We start from the raw sequence: 8412 nt of genomic DNA, 5'->3' as shown, positions 1-8412 counted from the left end.
TTGTGGGTTTTGCCTGATTTTTGTTTAGGGTGGGGTGAGTGAGGAAGGAAAGGGATGGTCGAGTCACAAATTATTACCCATCTAGGCATACATTAAGCCTTGCTAATTTCATGTGTGGCCTCAATCAACACTAATTGAGAAGTAGTGTCATGATAGCTAACACTTGTTGAGGACTGAACTGTATACCATGCTCCTTGCTGGTTCTTCGTGTTATCTCAGCTCACCACCACACACTTATGAAGTAAGCACTGTGATCATCCTAATTTTATAGATGAGGAAACGAGACTTGGGTTAAAGAACGAGCCCAAGGTGACAAAGCCTGAGGGCCAGGATTGACCCATTTGTCCCTGGTTCTTGGATGTTACATTCTACTACCTTCCATACAATTAGAAGCCAGATTTTGAACTAGACACTCTGGGTCTAGCTTATAAGCTTATATGGACTTTAGGTTGTGGTCTTTCCAAATCATTTGGGGTTGAAGACAGTGGAGTGAAGTATACATGGTTGGGGCTGGAGTAGAAAGGCGCTGGTTTGGTGATAGCCCAGGTGGACTTAGGGTAAAGGATGAGTCCAGACTGTTCTCACTGGTGGAATAGCAAATCCATTAACGGCATGCCTGTGTCGCATTGGCTGAGGAACCAGACCGACCATGCAAGAAGCTGGCCGTCAGCCCCTGCTGAAGGGCAGGCAGAAGCAATGGATGGGACGGGTTGAAATGGTCAGGGAGGGAGAAGGGAGTCTTAGAGGGTTAGTCAGAGAAGGTTACCTGAGATGCTATCAGAGCCACTGAAGATTTTTGAGTGGGGCAGAGTTATAATTTTAAAATTGTTTTTGCCTGACAACTATGTAGATACAGCATTTGTATGCAGAATGAACTGGAACAAGAAAAGATGGGAATTAAGGAGGCAGTTCAAATGGTCATGAAGCTATTCTTCTAAATCTTAAAAACCTCATGCCTATGAAAATCATGGAAATGACATTTGAAATGATCAAAACAGACTTGCAAAGCAAAGAGAATCCCGGTTTCCACCACTCTCTAAGAGATGCCCTCTGAACTGCCTCCTCGCCGCCTTCCTTCTTCATTCCTCCGTCCTGCAGGAGGATTCTCCGTTGACAGTGACCATGGCGGGGGCAGGAGGCCAAGGAAGATTTCTCTTCCACGAGGACGGCTTTGCAATTGCCCAGTGCCAGCAGTACATACGCAGCTCTGTGTAGAGAGGAGTTTGCATTGAATCTGGTAGAAAGGAAACTCAAAAAAACCTCTGTCGGAAATGACAGCTCTTGACAAGTTGAAAGGAGGTGTCTTGCTCAGATCTTCACTTAAAACAATCTGCAGTTCCATTAGTATTCATGGAGGAGATGCAGCATGGAAAAAGTGCAGCCCCATGAATAAAATTAAAACTGGTATTGACTCTCAGCACAGAAGAAGGGTGGGAGGGGGCTGCAGGGAGCTGGCCGGGCTTCCACAGCCTTGATTCTTAGCGGCCAGATGTGACCCATTTGAGGCATTGCATGTACATTTCAACTGGGCTATTTACCAGTGTCAACAGCTGCCCAGCACCATGCCTTTCAGCCAGCCACATCCACCTTCTGACTTCCGGAAATGAAGTCAGCCTCAGGTACCTCCTTTGTTCTTCCCAGCATCATCCCAGGTGGACCCTGTGCAGGTGCTGCCTCCAACCCGCTCTTGACTCTCAGCTCCTGACTCTCAGCTCCATTCTCAGCTAAATTCTGTTAGTATTTGTTCTCACTAATTCTGGTGCTGGTCTCTTCTTAAGGCCTTTGGTTTTTATGTTTTCCCCTCCGCATCTTCCCCCGCTCTACTCGAGACCACAGAACACCCAGGCCTTGTCTTCCACTGAGCTCCAACCCCCAGCTCCAGCCCAGCCTGCTTTGTGCCCCTGAAATTGAAACCTTTTGTACGTGTGAACAGCAGGGTAGGACCATCTTCCCCAAACTGTCCCTTGCAAAACCCATCAGGTTGGACCTGGTCAGCCCCAAGTGTGTCATGCCCACCTGAGAGGGATTAGGCAGGAAAAAGGAGATTTTTTTTTTCCATGAAAAAAAAGAGTTGAAAATTTTCACTTGCCTATTCTTGGCTCCCTTTTGTTGTTCCTACAGGGTTAGGGTGACCCGGCTCTTTGGAGGTCTGCTGTGTCCTCAGAGCTTATTTGCAAGGCCATGTTAGCCCCTAATTGTGTTCGCAGCTGCAGCTCTAGACTGCAGAAGGTCCCCTATTCGGAAAAACACCTCCGTCTGTCGCTGCCGCCCGTATGTTCCTCATTTCCTAGACCCGCCTGAGCAGCTGTCTCCAATGAGCCGCAGACATGATTTCTGCTCCAGAGAATCCAAGCTGGGCAGGGCGTTCCCGAGAGCAATGTCCAGCTCCGGGACAGGGCCCGGGTGCTGGGAGTGCTGGGGGCCTGGGAGAAAGCAAGCGGCCACTTGGCAGGAGCCCTGCCCCCCGCCGGAGGGACCTCAGCAGCTAACCTCCAACGTGACAAAGGCACCATTTCCAGCCACTCGGAATGCAGTTTTTCAAGTTCGTTTTATGACAAGGAACAAAAGTGACTTTCCCAGTAATGTTCAGGGACTCCAGAAAATGCTATTGCAGACCCACGTGCCCTCACACCCCCTCACCCAGCTCTACTCCCCAGCCCTCGGTTCTATCCTCACCTCTTGCTAAAGCATTCCCCTCTCCTCATCTTTGCCTCTTGAAGGGTCCACTCTGAGTCTGAACAAAATAACTGATGCAGCTTGACCGTGGCTCTGCTTTTCAGAAGATGTGTACATGGCTTTTGGTCTCACTGAGGCCAGAGGCTAAAGCACTTCATGATGGAATGATGGGACCCTCTTCAGCTAAGACCCGAGAACCTATATCCTGGAAACAATGGGACTCTGGAGCCCTGAACAGCTACTGTGAGCTCATAATTACTGGGACTGTGAATCTCCCCATTGCCTGCAGTCTAGATATGAAAAGGATGGGTTTGGAACTGGTTTGGAAGGAGTAGCTAACTCTTCTTTCTATTGTCATCTGGTTAACTTCAGATGTTCCCAGGTCCTCGAAAATAATTCAGACCTAATATGATGCTTCCCTTAACTAAGCTGCATTTAACAAGGTCACTTCTGCATCCCATCACCTTCCAGAAGCTGCTACCAGAAGACACAGCTGGAAAAGGTGGATGGTGGTCATTTTGGTGATAGAGGTGGAGACCTTGGTGATATCAACCGGTCATAAAGACTGGCTCTCTCCTCTGAATGCTGTAAGTACTTGCCTAGTGATGCGAATTCTTTTGTGGTGCTTACTGTGTGCCTTGCACAGTGCTGGTCCTATGCCCTTTACAGGTATTATTAACCCACCCAATTCCTGCAACAGCCCTTTGAAGCAACTTATCTTACTGTCATCTGTATATTTTAGATGTAGAAACTGGCAGAGAGGTGAAGTAACTTTCTATACTAGCAAGTAGTGATGCCTGGATTGAAACCTGGAAGTCTGGCTTTACAATTCAGGTCCCAGTATCAGAATAATATTCTTTCTATGACAACATGCCCTCAACCATTTATTATACGTTGCTGTTTATTCATTGTTGGTCATTTTTGGTGTCTATGTTTCATCTTTAATTATATCATAAGAAACGTGAAGGCCAAGACCGTGTTCGTTGCATCTTTGTACTTCTCACAGCATTATTATTATTATTTCTCAGTGTCTTACACCTATAATTGCTTAATAAATGATTACTGATTAAGGTGATGAAGAGAAAAAAAGAAATTAATCTAACCAATTTCAGTCTTTTCTATAAGTTATTCTGCCTCCTGAGAATCCCTCCAAGAATATACTTTACTCCCCCAGGAGAAGTTATTTTAAAAACTAAATAACCAAGTACTTAAGAAAAATTCATTCCCTCCCGATGAACTGATGTTCATGCTGTTTCCCTTTTTATTTCCACTGCCAAGAAGCTCAAGGCTTATGTTTTTTTCTTTAGAAGACTTGTTATATTTAGTCTAAATATTCTGGTACAATTATACCCCCTTTTATTATTTGACCTTAAATATATGTTATCCTTGTATTCTTATATTAATAGCTTTATGAATTTTTATCCATGTATTTTATTGTAAGCCACCCCGCTTTCTTTTTGGAGGTCTGATAGTAGTCTGGAGTTGGTGGACCTCAGTTTGCTTATCTGTAAAATGGGGAATAAACAGTCCCTGCATCACAGTGTTGTTTGTGAGGACCATATGAATTGAAACTTGAAACACTTGACAAAGAGCCTGGCATATAATAAACACTCAAATGTTAAGGAAGATGAGAGGGAGGAGAGAGAACCAGAATATTCTTCTAGGTGTCCACAGAGCATTTATGTGCATGTGTGTTGAAAATAGTTTATTCTCTAAGCCAGGACTCTTTCCTGAACTCCAGGCTCCTGTATCTCACCACCTATGTGTTGCTTCACCTCTATGTCTAATAGACACCTCAAGCATATCCCAGCTGAACTCCTTGTATTACCATCCCAAATATTTCTTTCCCACAATCCTCCTCATTCCAGGCAAATGGCAACCTCACTCTTCCACTCAGGCCCAAAACCTTACATCTCCTTTAACTCTGCTTTCTCACACCCCACATCCAATCTATAAGGAAATCCTTTGGCTCTACCTTCAAAACAGACCAAGAAGTCAACCACTTCTCACCCCTTTATTCCTGCCACCCAACTCAACAATACCTGGATTCTTACAATACCTTCTTAACAGGCTCTGTCTTTCCTAGTCCCCAGCCCCATCCATCTGTTTCCAAAACAGCACCCAGAGGGGTCCTGCCAGGGTGTGACTCAGCTTCTCATTTCACTCGCAGTAGAAGCCGAAGCCTTTACTGTGACCTACCAGGCCCCAAACGACCTGCCCTATAGGTCCCCTCTGACCCTCACTCCTTCCCTGCCACTCACTGCCTGCCTTTCCTTGAGACAGGTAGGCATACCCTCACGCCAAGCCTTTTTCTCTTCCCCCTTCCCCAGATTCCTCAAGGCTCTCCCTTACTGCCTTTAGATCTTAAATGTCACCTCAAAGGCTGGTCCTTGACCGCTCTAAAACCGCAAGGCCCCCAACACACCCACAGACACCCCAGGCTTCTGCCCTGCTTTGTTTTCTCTGAGTAGCACTTAACACCATGTAACATTCTTTAGGGAGACAAGACAGAGCTTACCAATCAAGTTCATGACCTCAAGAGGCCAATTACCTGTGCTGAGTCACAGCTCCACCCATTACAAGCTGTGTGATCTTTGGCAAGTTACTTAGCCTTTCTGTGCCTCCATTTCTTCAGCTTTAAAATGGGGTTGTTGGAATGATGAAATGAGTTAACATATATGAAGCATCTAGAACAATGCCTGGCATACAGTAAGCACTCTGTAAGTGTTAGCTACTATTTATTTGGGTTCTTATGTGTCTCTTCCACTAGAATGCAAATTTCCATATAAAAGGCAGTGTCGTGTGTGGTCTTTTAATTGAATGAAAGATTCTTTAAATTCTATGCTGCTTTACAATTTTCAAAAGTTTCACGTGCATGATTTCATGTAATCCCATAATAATTCTTTTGTTCCCCTACCTCTGTCATGCCCCTCCCCCTTCCCTCTCCCCACTGGTAACCACTGGTTTGTCCTCTAGATCTGTGAGTCTGCTTCCTTGGTGTTTTATTCACTAGTTGGTTGCATTCTTTAGAGTCCACATATAAGTGGTATCGTATAGTATTTCTCTTTCTCTGTCTGACTTATTTCACGTAGCATAATGCCCTCCAAGTCCATCCATGTTCCTACAAATGGCAGAATCTCATGCTTTTCTAATGGCTGAGTAGTACTCCATTATGTGTGTACCACATCTTCTTTATCCATTCATCTGTTGATGGACACTTAGGTTGTCTCCATGTCTTAGCTATTGCAGGTAACGCTGCTATGAACACTGAAGTATCTTTTTGAATTAGTGTTTTTGGTTTTTTTGGATATATAGTTAGGAGCAGAATTGCTGAGTCATATGGTAGTTTCATTTTTATTTTTTTGAGAAACCTCCATACTGTTTTCAGTGTTGTGTGTTTTGTTCATTGCTCTGTTACCAGTACCAGGGAAGGTACCTGGCCTTTCATAGGAGCTCAATAAATGTTTGTCAGATGAATAAAGCCAGACCTTGGGAGAGACATCATACACAGACTTAGTTACTTTTTTTTTTTTTGAGAAATGACACAAAGTTTTAAAAGTGAGAAACAGAATAAAGAGAAAGAAACTAGAATGTAAAAAGAAATTAAGGGGCTGCGGGGCGGGTGCGTGGGGGGGGCTCCGCCGCCCCAGACCCGGCTCCGGGCTCACCACAGCGGGCCCCGCGCCCGGGCGGCGGCTGCCTTGGCTGGCCGTGCTGGCCCTGGTCCTGGCGCTGGCCGCGGGGCTCCCCAAAGCCTGAGCCAGGCAGGCGCAGCGCCCCACCGAGCAGGGTCCCCGGGTTCGGCTCTTCACGGAGGAGGAGCCAGCCCGCTTCCGCAGGGAGGAGGAATATCAGCCCATCTACATGGCAGTCAAGGGAGTGGTGTCTGATGTCACTTCTGAAAAGGAGTTTTATGGTCGAGGAGCCCCCTATAACGCCTTGACCGGGAAGGACTCCACCAGAGAGGTGGCCAAGATGTCCCTGGATCCTGCAGACCTCACTTATGACACTACGGGCCTCACGGCCGAGGAGCTGGAGTCCCTGGACGACGTCTTCACCAAAGTGTACAAAGCCAAGTATCCCATCGTCGGCTACACGGCCGAAGAATCCTCAACGAGGATGGCAGCCCCAACCTGGACTTCAAGCCTGAAGACCAGCTCCATTTTGACATAAAGTTCGAGTTCTGATCTGCAGGAGCATGTTCTTGGGAGGGTGAGGCAGGGAGACACTCAGATGCAAAATCTCCTGCAAGATAGTCTGCCGGGGCCTCTGGTCACCGGACCTGAATAAAGCAGAGGTTTAACCTGGAACACTGAGTGCCCTTTATTGCCCTTGGTCAAGTATTCCATCCATCCAGGTATCCTGCCCGCACACCAGCCAGGGAGGTAATAGTAGCTGAGGGGGGACGTCTCCTAGGTGTCAACACGGGCTATGTGGGCAGAGGAATTACGAGTGACCTTTATTTCTTCTTTATATTGTTCTGTACTTGCCAAGTTTTCTACCATGACCATGTGTACTTTAGAATAAGCACCAAAATAAACTTCCTATTTTCATGAAAAAAAAAAAGTAATTAAGGTTTGAATTTTTATTCTTTTGATATCTACAGTCACGGGACAAGTAGGAGAAGAATCAACAAATGAGGCCAAGAAATGGCCATCAAGCCTGGATGAGACTCGAGATTGGAAAAAAAAAAGTCACAAAAACCAGGGAAAAGAAAACTTTAAAATGTGGGAGTGAGGGGCTTCGTAGGTGGGGCAGTGGTTAAGGATCCGCCTGCCAATGCAGGGGACACGGGTTCGATCCCTGATCCGGGAAGATCCCACATGCCACAGAGCAACTAAGCCTGTGCACCACAACTACTAAGGCTGTGCTCTGGAGCCCGTGAGCCACAACTATTGAGCCATGTGCCACAACTACTGAAGCCATGCGCCTAGAGCCCGTGCTCCACAACAAGAGAAGCCACAGCAATGAGGAGCCCGTGCACCACAACGAAGAGTAGCCCCCACTTGCCACAATTAGAGAAAGCCCATATGCAGCAGTGAAGACCCAACACAACCAATAAATAAATAAATAAATTTATATATAAAAAAAAAGACGTGGGAATGAGAAGCAGGGCTGAATATTATCAAGAGAGGGAACAGATAGGGGCCCAGGTACGACCCCTGGAGCAAAAGATCACCGGTTACTCTCAAAAAAGCAAATTTAATAACAAGGTAGAAAGGAAGCCAATACCAAACTAAACCAAGGAGAAATGGCAAATTAGGAAGAGGAACCAGCAGCTATTGACTATTTTTGACATTAAGCAGTGAAAGCAAACAGAAACAAATGGAAAAGGAAAGCTGTCAGAAAAGAACTCTTCTCACTTCACAGAGTCAAACCCAGTCTTCACTGTGACTTTTCACATTGTTTTCAAGGGAAGCATTGTTATAATCTACTAATTATATATTTAATACTTTTATTGATCACTACTTCTGTGATTTTTTACATGCAGAAAATATCTCCCTCTCCCTCTCTTTCTAGTTTTATATCAGAAGAGGTTTTTTTCATTTTGGTTTTGGTTTTGGTTTTAGAATAGGTGCAGTTTGGGTATATGTGTATATAACTGGCTTCCAAACAAGATCAGTGGGTAACCTTTATAAACTCTCATTTTCTTTTCCCTCTTAGGACTCAAAATCTCTTTGTGGAATAAATCCGTTAATAAATGAATACGTCCAGGTGGAAAAAAAAATACTGTAT

General features: G+C 45.4%; 1 pseudogene; it reads left to right on the top strand.

The window, feature by feature from the left end:
- The first annotated feature begins 1122 nt into the window (after nucleotides 1-1122).
- Nucleotides 1123-6903, top strand: LOC130860968 (neudesin-like; annotated as a pseudogene).
- The last annotated feature ends 1509 nt before the right edge of the window (nucleotides 6904-8412 follow it).

Source organism: Hippopotamus amphibius, chromosome 9, assembly GCF_030028045.1.
Source record: "Hippopotamus amphibius kiboko isolate mHipAmp2 chromosome 9, mHipAmp2.hap2, whole genome shotgun sequence".
Taxonomy (NCBI): Eukaryota; Metazoa; Chordata; class Mammalia; order Artiodactyla; family Hippopotamidae; genus Hippopotamus; species Hippopotamus amphibius.
Note: the sequence above shows the minus strand (reverse complement) of the source record. Positions and strands in the feature narration are given on the sequence as shown.